The sequence below is a fragment of the Etheostoma spectabile genome, chromosome 10, assembly GCF_008692095.1.
Source record: "Etheostoma spectabile isolate EspeVRDwgs_2016 chromosome 10, UIUC_Espe_1.0, whole genome shotgun sequence".
NCBI lineage: Eukaryota > Metazoa > Chordata > Actinopteri > Perciformes > Percidae > Etheostoma > Etheostoma spectabile.
Genome location: NC_045742.1, coordinates 7,584,078 through 7,598,893, shown reverse-complemented (window position 1 = coordinate 7,598,893; position 14,816 = coordinate 7,584,078). Strand labels below are relative to the sequence as shown.

Genomic DNA, 14,816 nt, shown 5'->3' with positions numbered 1-14,816 from the left:
TGTCACATGTCACTGATGGTGATTAGAAGTCATTTTGAGAAATGTAGATGTATTTCTCAAAAAAATTTGGTTTGGAATTTCTTTAGCATGTATTACTTGAAGCTACATCCTTATCATAGCTATCTCTGGATCTATTCCTTTTGTTTTCTGTTTTGTTACATTGCTAACCAACCAACGTTATTATTTCCTCCTATTGTTTTCTGACTGCCACTCTCCCCTCCCTCTCTTCTCTGTCCCTGCAGGATAATGTGTGAGACGGTGCGTTATGAGAGACATGAGGCCAATGAAGTGCTATACTAGTAAGTACCAGGAACCACATGTGTGTTGATGACCCCGTGTGTAAGTAGATATTATTGATGATATGTGATTAAACACCAACATCTCTACTGATGCATGAACACATGAAAAACAAAAGCAGACAGCCAACTGGAACACTATTTAAATTCTGTGGGCTCAAAGCACACGTTTGCCCGGGCCGTCGTTCAGTTTTTGATGAGCGGAGGCATGCCGGGTCCACACAACGGAGCGTCCATAAAGCACAGAAGCAGTCAGTCGATGCCTTTTTATGAAGGTGTGTGTATCAATGTCACACCAAACCACTCTACAGCACAGCTGGAGAGAGAAACAAACCTAGAAGGGATTTACAGTCTGAATTCACCTTGATTCAATAAGTCATTGTGTACTGAAACTTCAAAGAAAGACTGTATAATAGCCTAAATGCATTTTCCTCAGTGCTAGCTAGTCACTACTGGTAATGCTAATATCCTTCATCCTTTCAGCTGGGTGCTGTGGAGGGTTAATGTGATCGGAAAGCTGTATTGACAGATTCTTGACAGCTTCTGAGTATGTTTGGACTTTTTTTTTGAAGGCTGCCACAACTTAAGTGACCAGAGAGAACACAGTGTTTGACTGCTTTCACATATTGACGTCCCATGGTGAGAATTAAAGCTTGTTAATAATGCTATCGCCTCTCGAGGGGCTACAGAGGGCGCATTGTCCCTTCTCCGTCATGATGTTTGTGTGGTGTGTGTGTGTGTGTGGTGTGTGGGTGTGTGTGTGTGTGTGTGTGTGTGTGTGTGTGTGTGTGTGTGTGTGTGTGTGTGTGTGTGTGTGTGTGTGTGTGTGTGTGTGTGTGTGTGTGTGTGTGTGTGTGTGTGTGTGTGTGTGTGTGTGGTGTGTGTGTGTGTGTGTGTGGAAAAGAGTCAACACCTCATTAGAAGCCCATTGGCGGTGTGGGAGCTGATTAAACAATAGGAATGCAGATTAGGCTGTGGTCGCATAATAGACTCCAGTTTCAGCAAGATTACCCCAGGTCCCCCCCACACCAGTCATTGCACACACACTCACAGCCCAACGTATAGCTAAGAAGATCACTTTCATAACAAACATTCTTGGATCTTCTAGTCTAATTCCTGTCAAAATGTATGAAAACACCAATGTGAATGCACCCAGTTTAAGTATGTACACTGTTGTTTTATGCGTTTATTGTGGAAGCAGTCTAATACCTCATTCAGACCAATGCAGTGACATGGATCAAAACGACCCTCTTCCTGACTTAAGGCCGTTTTATGGTTGTTCGTACCCCCGCAGACCCCTCTGCGTCTACGATGTAGCCTGACCTGCACCTCTTGAAATATGTAACTACACGTTGCAGCGACGCACGTTGCTTGACCGTGGCTTGTTAACGTTGCATTTCCCCCGATTCATTTCCTGGTCCTACTTCTCCATAAACAACATGAAATCAAGGAGAGAGTTAACTATTCCTGCTACATATTTCCCATCTTGGTCAGAAAACCCAGGGGAGACACTTTGTTTCTCACACTATGACTCTGGAGTCATTACTTGCTCCAAAGCTAATCACCGACACTTTCTCACTTCTACTTTGCTCCATCACCCACTCCTCAGAGACACACACACACACACACACACACACGCTGGCTTGACGCACACACCAGTGCAAGTATGAACATCAGGCCGCTTACGTAGGCTACGGCGAAAGGTTGTGTGGAGCCTCCGCACAACCATGAAACGGCCTTTAGGTTGGACTCTGTTAGACTTTGGCACGAATGTGTTCCTCATCATTGGTTGCCACAGAGAAAATCAATTTAATGATATTGACACATAAACATAATTTGCATGCGTTTACAGTAGGTACAGCTGTTTGTATGTGTAGGATTTGCTTGCCTGCTAATGTGATCCTATACTAAATCTGTCAGGGTTCTTCCTGATAAGCGCTGGGTGTTAAACGCCAGCAGATCAGATTGACTTTCCTTCTGTGCAAGATCTTAATCAACCTCCTCTTGTGAAAATACGAGCTTTTAACAGCCTTCCTTCCTTTCCTCCTCTATTTATAACAACAGCAGTAATCTGCTGGGAAACGAGGGCTCTAAAAGTCAATGGGGGAATTTAATTGTGATTGTATCTCTATTAAGTTGTAAAAATTGTATAGCGAGTGTATTGAGTCATATGTCAGAAGGCTGTAAGGAGAGTTAATTTCCTTGAAGAAAAAAATATTTTTAGCAAAGCTACAGAAAGCTACAAACTTTACATTTAAATGTACGATTGTATTTGTAGGGCGTATTCCTTCCCATAGTTCAACTACTGTGTCTGACTTATGTGTTAGGGTGGAAGCAAAGGGAGGAAAACCAAAGGCGAGAGGGAGGATATTCCCAGGGGTGGGAGTAAATGTGATTTAGATGTTGCAAGGACTATACTGTAAAATTGATTTAGTACATTTTCTGGAAATTCAGTTTCCAAAATATTTAATAGATGAAATAATAAGATGACACTGGTGGTCCCTGAAATACTCAAATGTTGTGTTTTAAAAAAAACTAATGTTGGAATCCCACTGGGTGCTTTGGGAAACACTGATGACCAAACTGAGGCTGAAACTAAGGATTGTTTTCCTTATTGATTCATTCTTTAAAATGTCAGAAAACAAAAAAACCTTGCCATCACATTTTTCTTAAGCCGAAGGAAGTCACTCCAAATCACTTCTTTGTCCAACCAATAGTCCATAATACGTTTAGTTCCAAATCACATAAGACACGGAGAACCATCAAATCCTGACAGTGGAGAAGCTAATCAATTTATTGTTTTGATTTTTTTCTGTTTAATCTATAGCAGAAATCTAAAGCTAGCAATGTATGGGAGCCATCTTTCTGGAAAGTCCTCCCTTGATTTAATGGAAGACGCCATCCAGACCAGGAGAAGAACATTTTACATAGAACTTCATCTTCATATATTCATATAATTTTTTTTTTCTCCCCATTATACAGACACCCATAATGTTGGATAAAACCACTCAGATTCCTACAAATGACCTAGTTAATGACTCTCTCACAATCTCACACTGACTATCCCTGACAGTACTTGTTTTCTTCAGCCTGGGGCTCTAGATTGCTAGAGTGCTAACACTACATGCATGCGCACACACACACACACACACACACACACACACACACACACACACACACGAACCCAAACCCATTCAAATCAATACTCATGAAAACAGCCCATGCTGTGAGAGCATCCAGAGATTATAGTGCTAAAGCCCTTCTGAGATGGCACATTAAATTGTAGCTGGTGAAGAGGGTCAGTACCTTCTGGTCAGCATTTAACCTCTTCCATGTCAGCTCTTTCAGTGCAGCCCTTGACCCTCACTGGTCTGGGTGGTCTAAATAAAATGTTTATAGATGTGCAATGCAAAGGTGTTTTGCTGTTGGAGTTTTTTGCTGGATTAGTAGAATTAGCTTGTTTTTGAGTCCTATTTCTTTTTTAGCGTCAAACTACAGGCATTAGTATCAAATAGTGTACATTTTCCATTAAATTAGAGCTGAAAAAATTAGACAATTATATAATTTAGTCACAGAGAGACCAAAACACCATTTGGCAACAGTTTTGATGATTGACTAATGAAAAAACATTATCAAAAAGAAAATTCACCAGTTCTACATTATCTTCTGTTTACAAAGGTGAAAATTTGCTGATTTAAAAAAAAAAAAAAAAAAAATCAATCTGAATATCTTTTATTCAGTTTTGAAAGGTTGGTCAGACAAAACTAGACATTTGAAGACGTCACCGTATTACAATTTCTTTTTTAAATTACAATTTTTCATCGGCCAACCGATTTATTGAGACAATAATTTGCAGATTAATTGATAATGAAAGTAATTGTTAGTTGCATCCATGCATATAATACAGGCAGTCTTTTTATTTTTGTTTTGAGGAATTTTAAAGCCGAGCCTGCCCGTCTTAAAGTTGTGACCATGTTGTTGTTTGTAGTGTAGTTCAGTGTGTTTCAAGTACACTAAGCAGTTTGATCAACTGATTGCACAATGTCTTCTCGTTTTCTGCAGCTATAGACACAACAACTAAAGGTTCATTTCCATTTCCTTTGTTTTTTGGTTGGTTGTATTGTGTGCCCATGAAAACTGAAATTAACCTTCTACACACGTCATCTGTGTGGCTAATGCTGAAGAAAGATGGCATCAGTCCAAGTCAAACAAGCTGTTGCCAGGAGAGAAAAACAGAAACACTTTTCTTAGAACCATTAGAGCGATAAGGTGTGGAAACCTATTTATTTTGAATTTTTTTTTTGTTTTTTTACTGGTATATTTCTTGTTTTAAAGATGTAGAAAAAAACATTGGTACTCTGAATACTAAAGAAGAACAGCAATGTCACAACAACATTGTGGCATTGAAAGGCTCTTGATAGTTTCATGGTAAAAACAACAACTTGAAATGGTCGTATTTTTTAGCTGCTTGTTGAAAATGGGCCACCGAACGCGCTTGTCAGACACTCCTCTTTTGTTCATCATCAGTCCAAACCCTGTGTACCCATGTGAAAATGAGAGACACTTGAGCACGATTGGTGTCAATATTAGACAAATTATCATAAAGTAAAAAGTTAAACATTTTATGGAAATGTCTTGACTAAGCTACCTATTCATTTGACAGCCAAACGTGACTCAGTTTCACATTTTCAGAAAGGGCATTTGATTCTTGAATTAAAAAATATATTTTCGTAAAAATTGAAAAAAAATTAATTTCATTCCCCTACTTTGTCATTTTACCCCCCCACTCCACCAGCTCCGTGGCACTGTTACAGCCAGATTCCCCGCTGTTAAAGGCTTCCTGAGGGGCTTTTGGTGGAGGATTTTCCGTGTTTGACGATCGCTTCCAGTACGCGTGACCCAGTTCAATCAAGCTGTCGCTGCACATAAGAGTCTCCTATCTCCTACTTTTTGGGTGTTGGATCTTCTCTCCCTCAGCCATGTGCGGGGCTCCCTTCGTTCTGTGCATCTGGGTGCCAGCAATTAATAATTGAGCATTTCAAGTGTATCATCTCTGAATGCAAGGAAGAACCATGAAAGGATGGAACGAGTCTGGAGGGAGGTGGATGGAGATCAGCAGAAGGAAAAGGAGAAGGGATGCTGTTGGAGGATTGGGCGTGCTGTCTACAGCCTCATTAGTTCTGCGAGGAAAAGTGTTGAGAGGAGGAAGGAGGGGTGTGACTTTGTTCTCAGTGACTAGAAGAAATAAAACTCAGTCAGCACAGTGATGCTGGGTGTGAATATGTGTCTGTGTGGGGGCGGGTGTATAATAATTGCAGCCGTCCTTTACCTTATCTGTAAGCAAAAGCCAGTCGTCTGACTGGTCATTGATTTTGCTTCCTTTCCCCTCTGGTTTCAATTAAAAAGTCTCACTCAGACCAGTTGAAAATGTTCAGCGATAATCACACATGCTGCTGCCTTATTAACGCCAGAGCACCTTCAAGTACAAGGTCTGATTTCAGCTTGATGAGCAGACGTTCTTTTTCTGTGATGAGGCAACGTTTTTTTAAGTGCCAACTACTAAACAGACAGATGGAGGTTTCACAAAGGGAAACATCCATTTCCATTTAAATTGATGCTGTGCTTTAATAGCAAAGATACTAGACTGTTTATTTTTTCCAGTAATACCGGAACTGATGCAGACCGCTATTACCAGTGTTTATTCTTTTTTTTGCAAAATAATGTTATTCGGCCACCATTTAAGAAATAGTAAAAAGTTAGTTAGTTATTTTGGGAAATGAGAAGTTTGTTTAAATTGGGGGTGGTGGTAGCTCAGTCTGTAGGGAGTTGGGTGGGGAACCGGAGGGTCGCTGGTTCAAGTTTGCACACGGACCAAAGTGTGGTGGTGGACTGGTAGCTGGACAGGTGCCAGTTCCTCTCATGGGCACTGCCAAGGTGCTCTTGAGTAAGGCACCAAACCCCCAACTGTTTGGGGCGCCTGTTCATAGACATCTGCAGCCCCCTCACTCTGACACTCTCTCCATTAGTGCATGTGTAGATACTGAGCATGTGTGTATATCAGGCCTGTGTGTAATGTGTGTTCTAACAACGTGAAAACATTGTAAAATTAGCTTAGCATAAGGACTGAAGACCAACCTCTCAAGTTGGCAAATTAACACTTTATATTATCGTTGTTTTAATCCATACAAAAACCAAAGTGTAAGAATGCTGTATTGTGTTAATCAGGAGTCTGCGTGCCAGACTATTTCCTGGAGTCTTGTTGTCTCTTTGAGGTTGTGAGGCAACCAGCAGAGACTTCTGGAATTTACAGCGCCTTGTCAAGATATAGTCCGGCACATGAGCCCCTATAACAGATGAAACAGACACAATATAAAATGTTAATAAGCTTGCTTCTAAAGCTGAGCTTTAGAGGTTCTGGTAGGCCTATTTCATTACATTTGGACAGAGCCAGTTCCCAGGCTTGTTCTAACCAGCTACTGGCTGTAGCTTTCTATACACTGTACAGACATGAGACCAATATTCATCCACTCATTTAAAGCAAACAAGCGTATTTCCCTATTCCTTATTACTATAACGAATAATGAAAATAATTGTGAAAAGCAAATGTACTTTAAAAGACATGCAATAAATGAAGCTTCCTAGATTAGTCATGCATAGTTTTAACTTTTTTTGTAAAAAAACAATAAGAGAAAATAAGGCAAACATTTACACACTTTGAATGTCTGTCGTGTCAGTAAAAAAAAAATAATCCTAATTTTCCCTAATGCAGCTTTGGTTGTTAAGAGTCATCAGAGCAGATTTAAAGCAGTTTTAGTTTACTGATGTGCTTATTTTTTGTCTGCCAGTAATGAAACTTCAGCACTCATGATCAATTCGCTGCCCTGGAGAAATATGGTATCAGTGTCATGAGAGTACTTCCCTCTTTGGGTTTCTGCTTCCTCTTTACTGTCAGAGGGCTGTAAGGAGACATGTTTGATTTGGTCGGACTGTCAATCAAGGAAGTTTTAAAAACTACACCTAAAGTTGGTTAAAACATGCACTATTGCTGTGTTCAACTACGCCAAAATTAAGTTAGTAACACACGGAATCCCATATTTAAAAAAAAAAGTAAGACTCAGCAGCTATTCTAAGAGAGCAGTTTGCTCTGTGATATTTAAACTGACCTGCACAAAGATTATATGTTATGTTTGTCCTTTGAGCCCTCTGGCTGGTTGCTTAAATAAAAGACCACATTAACTTGGCTATCCGTGTACACAGCATGTGTTTGTATTCTTGGTAGGTTAACATACACGACCTCTTTGATAATCCTGCATGTACTGGGCATAGGAGATTCAGTGAATATCAGCCTTGTGAGATTATCTCTTTGCAATCCCTCGGGTAGCCATGAAAGTCCTGAGATAAACTAGATGAGCAAGGAAACAAAACTGATACAGTTTTTTTTTAAACTGTGTCGTCCTTTAAAACGTACCAGCATGCTTTATTCACACTGAGTGTTAATTTAATTTCTGAATTTCATATTCAGTGAGTTGTTTATCTAAAGGCAAACTCCCCCCAGTAGAATCTTTGATGTTCCTTAATAAGGCCTCTGGTTCACTAGTTATGCCACATAAACGTCTCTGTAATTTAAATTAAATTGCCAAAAGTGTAGCGTATGAGTGGTGGCAATTGTGTACGTGTGTACTTTTGTGTTTGTTTACCAGTCATGTTGTAAGAAGCTGACAGGCAGCTACATCATCCAGAGGTCAGTCTGAGTTTACTATGTCTGTGATTCCCATTTTCCTCGTCTGTGTGTTTCAGCAGGGCCGTAAGTGTGGGAGGATAAGAGATGATTCATCAGTTCATTCATTCATTTTCTCTCTCTCTCTCTCTCTCTCTCTCTCTCTCTCTCTCTCTCTCTCTCTCTCTCTCTCATGTTTTCTTCTTTTCACTTTATGTTTTTTAAAGCGGCAATCTGTATATGGTCTTACATTGCTGATGCATTAAATCACAGCACTGGTGCATCGCCGTTTGGATCAGTCAAATGACAAAGCATCACGTTACCTAGATTTATAGATTAATTGTTTGGCTAAAAAAAAATAGTAAGTGCTCATCAAAATTCCCCAAAGTTGATGGGTTTTTATTTATTTCCTTATTCTGTGACAAACATACCGAAACCAAAAGATAATTAGTTTACAATCATAGACCAAGAATACCAGCAGATGTGGTGTGCACTAGGGCTAGGCAATATATTGTTGTTATATAAATATCATAATATGAGACTAGATATCGTCTTAGATTTTGGATATCCTAATATTGTAATTTGGTAAATGTTGTCTTTTCCTGGTTTTACAGGCTGCATTACAGTAAAGTGATGTCATTTTCTGAACTCACCAGACTGTTGTAGTTGTTGTATTACCTTTACCCACTAAGTCATTAAATCAATTCTGGAGATTATTTATCAAAAATCGCATCGTGTGAATACCATTTTGTCAAAGCACCAATAGTCAACCATACAATATCGTTGCAATATCGACATCTAGGTATGTGGTCAAGAATATCATGAGATATGATTTTCTCCATATATCGCCCAGCCCAAGTGTGCGCCCCATGTTGGCTGAGTCCACCTCAGCCTACATGGCTAACCCTAACCCTAGTAAGTTGAAAAAATAATACCTGAAGTTGATCATTTAGTAACATGAAAATTAAGACAATGTATTCCACAGTGTTATGATTTTGTTACACGTCTGACTTGCTATTGTGTACTGTACCTGCACAAGATTTATTTTGAAATTGTATATACTTGTGAAAGAATAGATATTGCTTTAAAATTGCATAATTGTCCTTCAAAGTAAAAGCCTATATCTTGCCAATTTTTCAAATACTATAAGCATTATTTAGAGTCATATTTTCTCACTCGCCATTGCATTCTGTGATAACTTTTTTTGTGATCAAGTTTTTATTTAAATTGTTTTAAAATTCAAAAACCATAAACATTCACAAACCGTTACAATCAATATGCTGGGACAAAGGAACGTGTCCCATGGCCAAACAACACAGAGAAGGAAAACGGGAGGGAGATCGGGGCTGTGGCACAAGGCTACAGTGTCCCGAGTCTTTTCAGGCACTCTATGGATGTGCGCCGCGGAGAGTTCCATGTAGAACACATCCAAATAGGGAAGGGTCCACGTGCAGATAGAGAGGTTGTGAGGTGGTTTCCAACGGATTGCAATCATTTTCTTTGCTGAATGATCCATCAGCTGAAATGCTGACAGATCATTCAGAATCAAGACATTGACAATAACAGGCACAATAACATTAAACAAGGCGGACATTTTAGATGCAATACCGCTCCAAAACTGACCAATGGGAGAGCACTCCCAGATCATATGAAGATATGTGCCTTGTGCTTTTATCGGGCATGGAGTGCATAAAGGGCTGTTACTTATTTTCATGTGGTGCATTTTCACAGGGGTGAATAAATGAAATTGTAGTGAGTCTGCTGATGTTCTGGATCGAGTGATACTTCTGGAATGCTGGACCATACATCATGCCAATTGAAATGGATACTTTACAATCGTGTGCCTAGATCCATTCTGTGATAACTTGTGCTCATTGTCTCTCTTTCTGTCTTCCAGCCCTGACGACATTGGAAGCTGCTGGTACATCCTGTTGTCCGGCTCAGTCTTCATCAAGGAGTCCATGTTCCTTCCCAGAAGCAGGTAGGATCATCAGCCATTTTTGTTCGGTGGCGTTTTTAAAGCTTGATGTTGGCACTAACCTTTTCAGCAGCTTTCACCCTTCAAAGCCTGTTTAGAAGAGTCACATAGGGAGATAAAGCTAATCCTACACTGAGCAAGAGCCAATTTTAATTTATATTATCTCAAAAACTTTGTTCCCCCTCTTATCAACTTGTTCTTATCCAGTGGAGTAAACAGAGGTGATGGCTTTTACCCAAATTGTCTTTTTTAACATTGTTTGCAGAGATAAGGTTACAAGGGGCACACCTGCTTGTTGTGGATTTCTCGAAAGGAAAAGTTTAAATCTGATAAATTCTTTTTTCTATCACAGGAGAAAGTGACCGCTGCTGCCATCTCAGTGTTTTTTCAACTTTTGTTTCAGAAAAGTAACACATTTATTTAAAAAAAAAAAAAGTCCAACCGCTGAGCAAAATGTTTATATTTTAACAATCTCAAATATTTTGCAGCAAATTGGTACACATGATTTCAATTACCACTGCTTGCTGGTATAATCTGGAATAATAAGATGGAAGGATACCGGGCTGGTGTTTTGCATATTATCGCAAAGCACCAGAGATGGCATCAGCATAACCTTTGTAACCATTGAAATTTCCCCTTGCGGATTAATAATGTATACATCATCATCAACCATCCTGCAATTCTGGAGAAACAAAGCAGTTACAGGTTCTCTCTTGCATAATTTCCCTCTGTGCCTCCCCAACGAAAAAAGTCCTGAGCAAGAGGGAAATAAAGATGACATGCACACTGATGTTACAAAATGATACATAAAATTATCTTGAAATAAAAAGAGAATACAGTATAATAAAAATGTTAGACAGGAGAAAAATATCCACGCATAAACCCACATAACTGCAATTGTAGAGAAACAAAGAATTCTCAGGACATCTCTTGCATAAATCCTGTATGTGCGGAAAAGTCTCTACAGTAAACAGTACACGCTAGCATGTCAAGCTACTGTGCCTCTAATAACATCTATCCCAGTGAGCTGATTTATGTACAAAAATAAATAACTTCTAAAAATCATTTTTGGTGCACAGAAAGTAAACGGAGCGAAGAAAATGGTCACTTCTCCTGGAAAAAGTACAGAACAAAAAGAGGAAGTTAAGCTAGTGGAATTGCGACCCATCCAGTTGGTAAAATCACATGAACACTAAACAGAAAATCTTTCTTTAAGCTTACAACTTTACATTAGGACAATTGTACTCTACATTATATTGTGTTACAAACCATTTCTTAAATGTGTATTCTTAGAAATGCTAAATATGGGGAAATAAAGAGTTTTACAGGAATTTATTTTTCTGAGCAGCCGCCAATTACTTTGGTTGTAGTGTTAATATCATTGGAGGGAATATTTGTTGGTTAAAAAAAGTGTTTGATGTCACTCCAAACATAATTTACATATGTTTCCAGACCTTTTTTCTTTCTGATGGGGTGTATTAAGAAACATGTGCGAGAAAGCGAGTTTTCCACTAGAGCCCTCCCCCATGATGGATAATAATTATCTGTGACACCATCAGAGGACTTAAGATTCATCTTCCACTCTCCAGCTCTCAGCCATCAGCTCATGGCAGTGTTCGCCACCTTTGAAGCCAAGACCCAAATGTTAAAAAGCTGTGATTTCACAAGTGGTTCTGTTACATGAGCCATCTCTGTGGGTGTCTCGAAAACAATGATCTTTTCATCCATTAGTCTTGCATAACACACACCTACGGCCACCGAGAGCCCTTGGGCCATCACTGAAGTGTCCCGGCAGTACTGCGGGGTCGGCTGCGGTCATTCTCCGGATCCACATGAACGTGGGCGGCATGTAAAACTCAAGACTCGATTGGAAATGTGCCACAAAGCAGCTCCCCTCTTAAATATAACCTCTTCAGTTTTGCCAAGGTGAAAATGTGTGTGTGTGTGATGCCAGCGGGGGGGATTTGCAGGTATTGGCAGATTAATGCCCAACTGCAGTCACTGGGGAAGAGAGGGCTCTGAAAATGTTTACTAAGCATATGGTGCTAGGAAGAATGTGTCCACTCTGCTGCAGGAGACTGTATCTGGTTGATCATTCTTCTTTGAGTGATGCCAACTGCATTGCACAACACAAGTCTTGTTTCTGTGAACTGCACTGTGTTCTATTCATGATGCACAGAAAGCACTTTTAATCAGAATAACTTAAATCAAAATATAAAGCAGAAGAATTTGTTTTAGGAACAATGTTAAGGAGCATAGCAACAGAGAGATCAACCAAGTGCAAACTGACAGGCAGTGGAAAGAGCCTCTTGTTGGCTCTGGAACAGGCGGGAGGGGCTGGGCTAGAAGCCAGGAGAAGATGGGCGGTGACTGGCCACCACTGCCGACCCGCCAACTGGAGGTTGTTGTTCATGGTGCTATCGTCCAATGAAAGTTGGAACGCCACCTGACGACATGATCTCCTACTCTCCTGAGCTACAGTCGGTCAAGAAAGTGACTGCATGTTCCAGCATTTAAATGTATCTAACTGTATCCCATATGCCACCAACATTTAATGTAGGTTTCTTTCAACTATGACTTCAATCTTTCCATAACCTTAAATCAAGTACTTTAAGTGGCCTAAACCTTAATGTATGAACCCCACCCAGCTTGCAAATATAAAGACTCATTCAAATGCACAGAGTTGCAAAGTGCTATCAGCAAAGGCCTATTGACTAGGGCTTGTGATATGACCTGATACTGTAAGTCCAGTTTAAAGATAAAAAGAAAACACTTTTGCACTCTACTTAGCACTCTAGTATAGTCTTAGCATCTTCCACAGACCTTGGTATGTATAGCTCCCGCATTACAAAACATCAGTCTTTTGGAGGAAACGAAGTGAGACCTATTCCCCTAGTGACAAGAAGACGTTTTTGAAATGACACATTCATAATGACACCTTCTGATTCAAGTTTTCAAGGACCTCCGGGACATTAAACTCAATGTCAACTCGAATGTCAGTGTACATTTTCTAATCAAGAAGGAATAGAAGAACGCTTTTTTTCATGACCGTGTTTGAATAAACAGTAACAGTACCAGATACATTCTTTAAAACAGCGTAGTATGATACCGTCAATCTATAACTGAAAGCCATCTGACTCACAGGAGGATACGTAACTGTTACACATCCCGCTCAAACAGGTTTGTCAGAATTTTTTTACAGTGACATGTTTGAATATTGACTGGTTGTTTACATGTTGAGGCATTTCCTCATTAGCAGCCTCTTAAAGCCTAAACTATCATGTCATTTCTAAACTATGTGACACCACTTGCAGTTTTATTTTTCAACAATTTTTTTTATTCATACTTGGAATGGCCAATAAATGTTTTTTAATGGCCATTGCGACAAAGAAAGGAAAGAAATGATGAGGGCTATAGGGCTCGGAGGGGAAATTGGCTGTGACACGAGGAACTGAATGGAGTCCGGCGGGACTTCATGAAGCTTTTAAAGATGTGGTGGAATTGGGTTTCAGACAGGCCCTACCCAGAAATGGCTGCTCCTATCTACTCTGGCAGCAAAGTTGATAACTTGATATGCCTCCATCATTCACTCAGTGCTTTTCTCCCTCTGCTCCCCCCGCCCATCACTGGTCCCTGTAGTGAGATGTGATCCAGGGGAAGAGGAGTGACTCGGTCATTAAGTGAAGAAGCTAGAGCTCTGTGCCTTATTTAAGGCCAGAGGCCAGCGTGAAATCAAATACAACCCAAATAAATACATCTTAGTAAGCGGGTGACAGATTTAAAGCCTGTAGAAACACATGCTGCGTAAAACATTCAATTAAAGGAAATCAGTAAATCAGGCAGGGTCAGGAGACATGATAATGATCTTCGACAGATTAGACGACCACAGAGGGATATATTTTTTCCAGGACTCGGCTGAGAGACACGGCAGGCTTCTGTAGGATTCAGAACATTCATAGCCTGCATCTTTTTTGACAAACACCAGTGAGGCACAAGGGACCGAGTTGATTGTTCCACCTGGCAGCACCAACGACAAATGTTTAGAACAGTTTTTTGAATGAAACTGAACCTGGAATTTATTCATCATCAATTATTAGTGAAGGTAGGCTCTGTCTTGCCCATCCTGTGTCATAGAAAAAGAAAAAGGTTTGGTGTGTAGTATACATGCATGTGTGTTCTAGGGTGACACAAGTAGCCGCAGTTATGATTGATTTGGTGTGCTTCTGACTCAATGAAATAAAATATAACATAATTATGCTTGTTGAAAGAGCTGTCTGTGCTTTTATTGGTCTGTGTCACATAGCATGTTGTAGAAGTTGTCAACCTAGGTGGAACGAGGCAATTTTTTGACACACTAGCCTTTTTGTGGTTTGTTACGTCTGTCATCGTCGCACCTGACGTTGATCTTCCTTGCAGATGCCCAACATCCGTCATTCAAGCCACATCAGCCTGGTATCTTGTAGTCTGATCTTGGCATGAATTGTTAAGTTTATGTCAAATAAATGTGATTTTCTGGATTTTAAATCCATAAACATTTGAGTTGATGGTAATGTGGGGTTGCATTTTCCTTTTTTGAAAAGTTTCAAATGTAGGAGTGAGTTATTTATAAAATGAATTCTTTCCAAAATGAGATGCGTTGATACTGCAACTCTACAACTTTTTTGAATGTCAAGAAATAGCTGCCGTAATTGCCTTATTCCCCCCAAAACAACAACATTTATGTTGTTTTCCATTTTGCAGTGAGCATGTAATATTTTAGTTACAGTTTCAATAACCTTGCCACTGTATGGAACTCTTAACTTGATATACCCTTCATTAACCCTGG

The 14,816-nt window shown here is 39.8% G+C and overlaps 1 long non-coding RNA gene across 1 annotated transcript in view; it reads left to right on the top strand.

The window, feature by feature from the left end:
• Positions 1–1,603: 1,603 nt before the first annotated feature.
• LOC116696436 (uncharacterized) overlaps positions 1,604–14,816 on the top strand; it is an 18,342-nt gene continuing 5,129 nt past the window's right edge. Inside the window, exons 1-2 of the long non-coding RNA XR_004333728.1 lie at positions 1,604–2,039; positions 6,551–6,554. This is a non-coding gene — a long non-coding RNA (uncharacterized LOC116696436). The remainder of the gene's footprint in view (positions 2,040–6,550; positions 6,555–14,816) is intronic.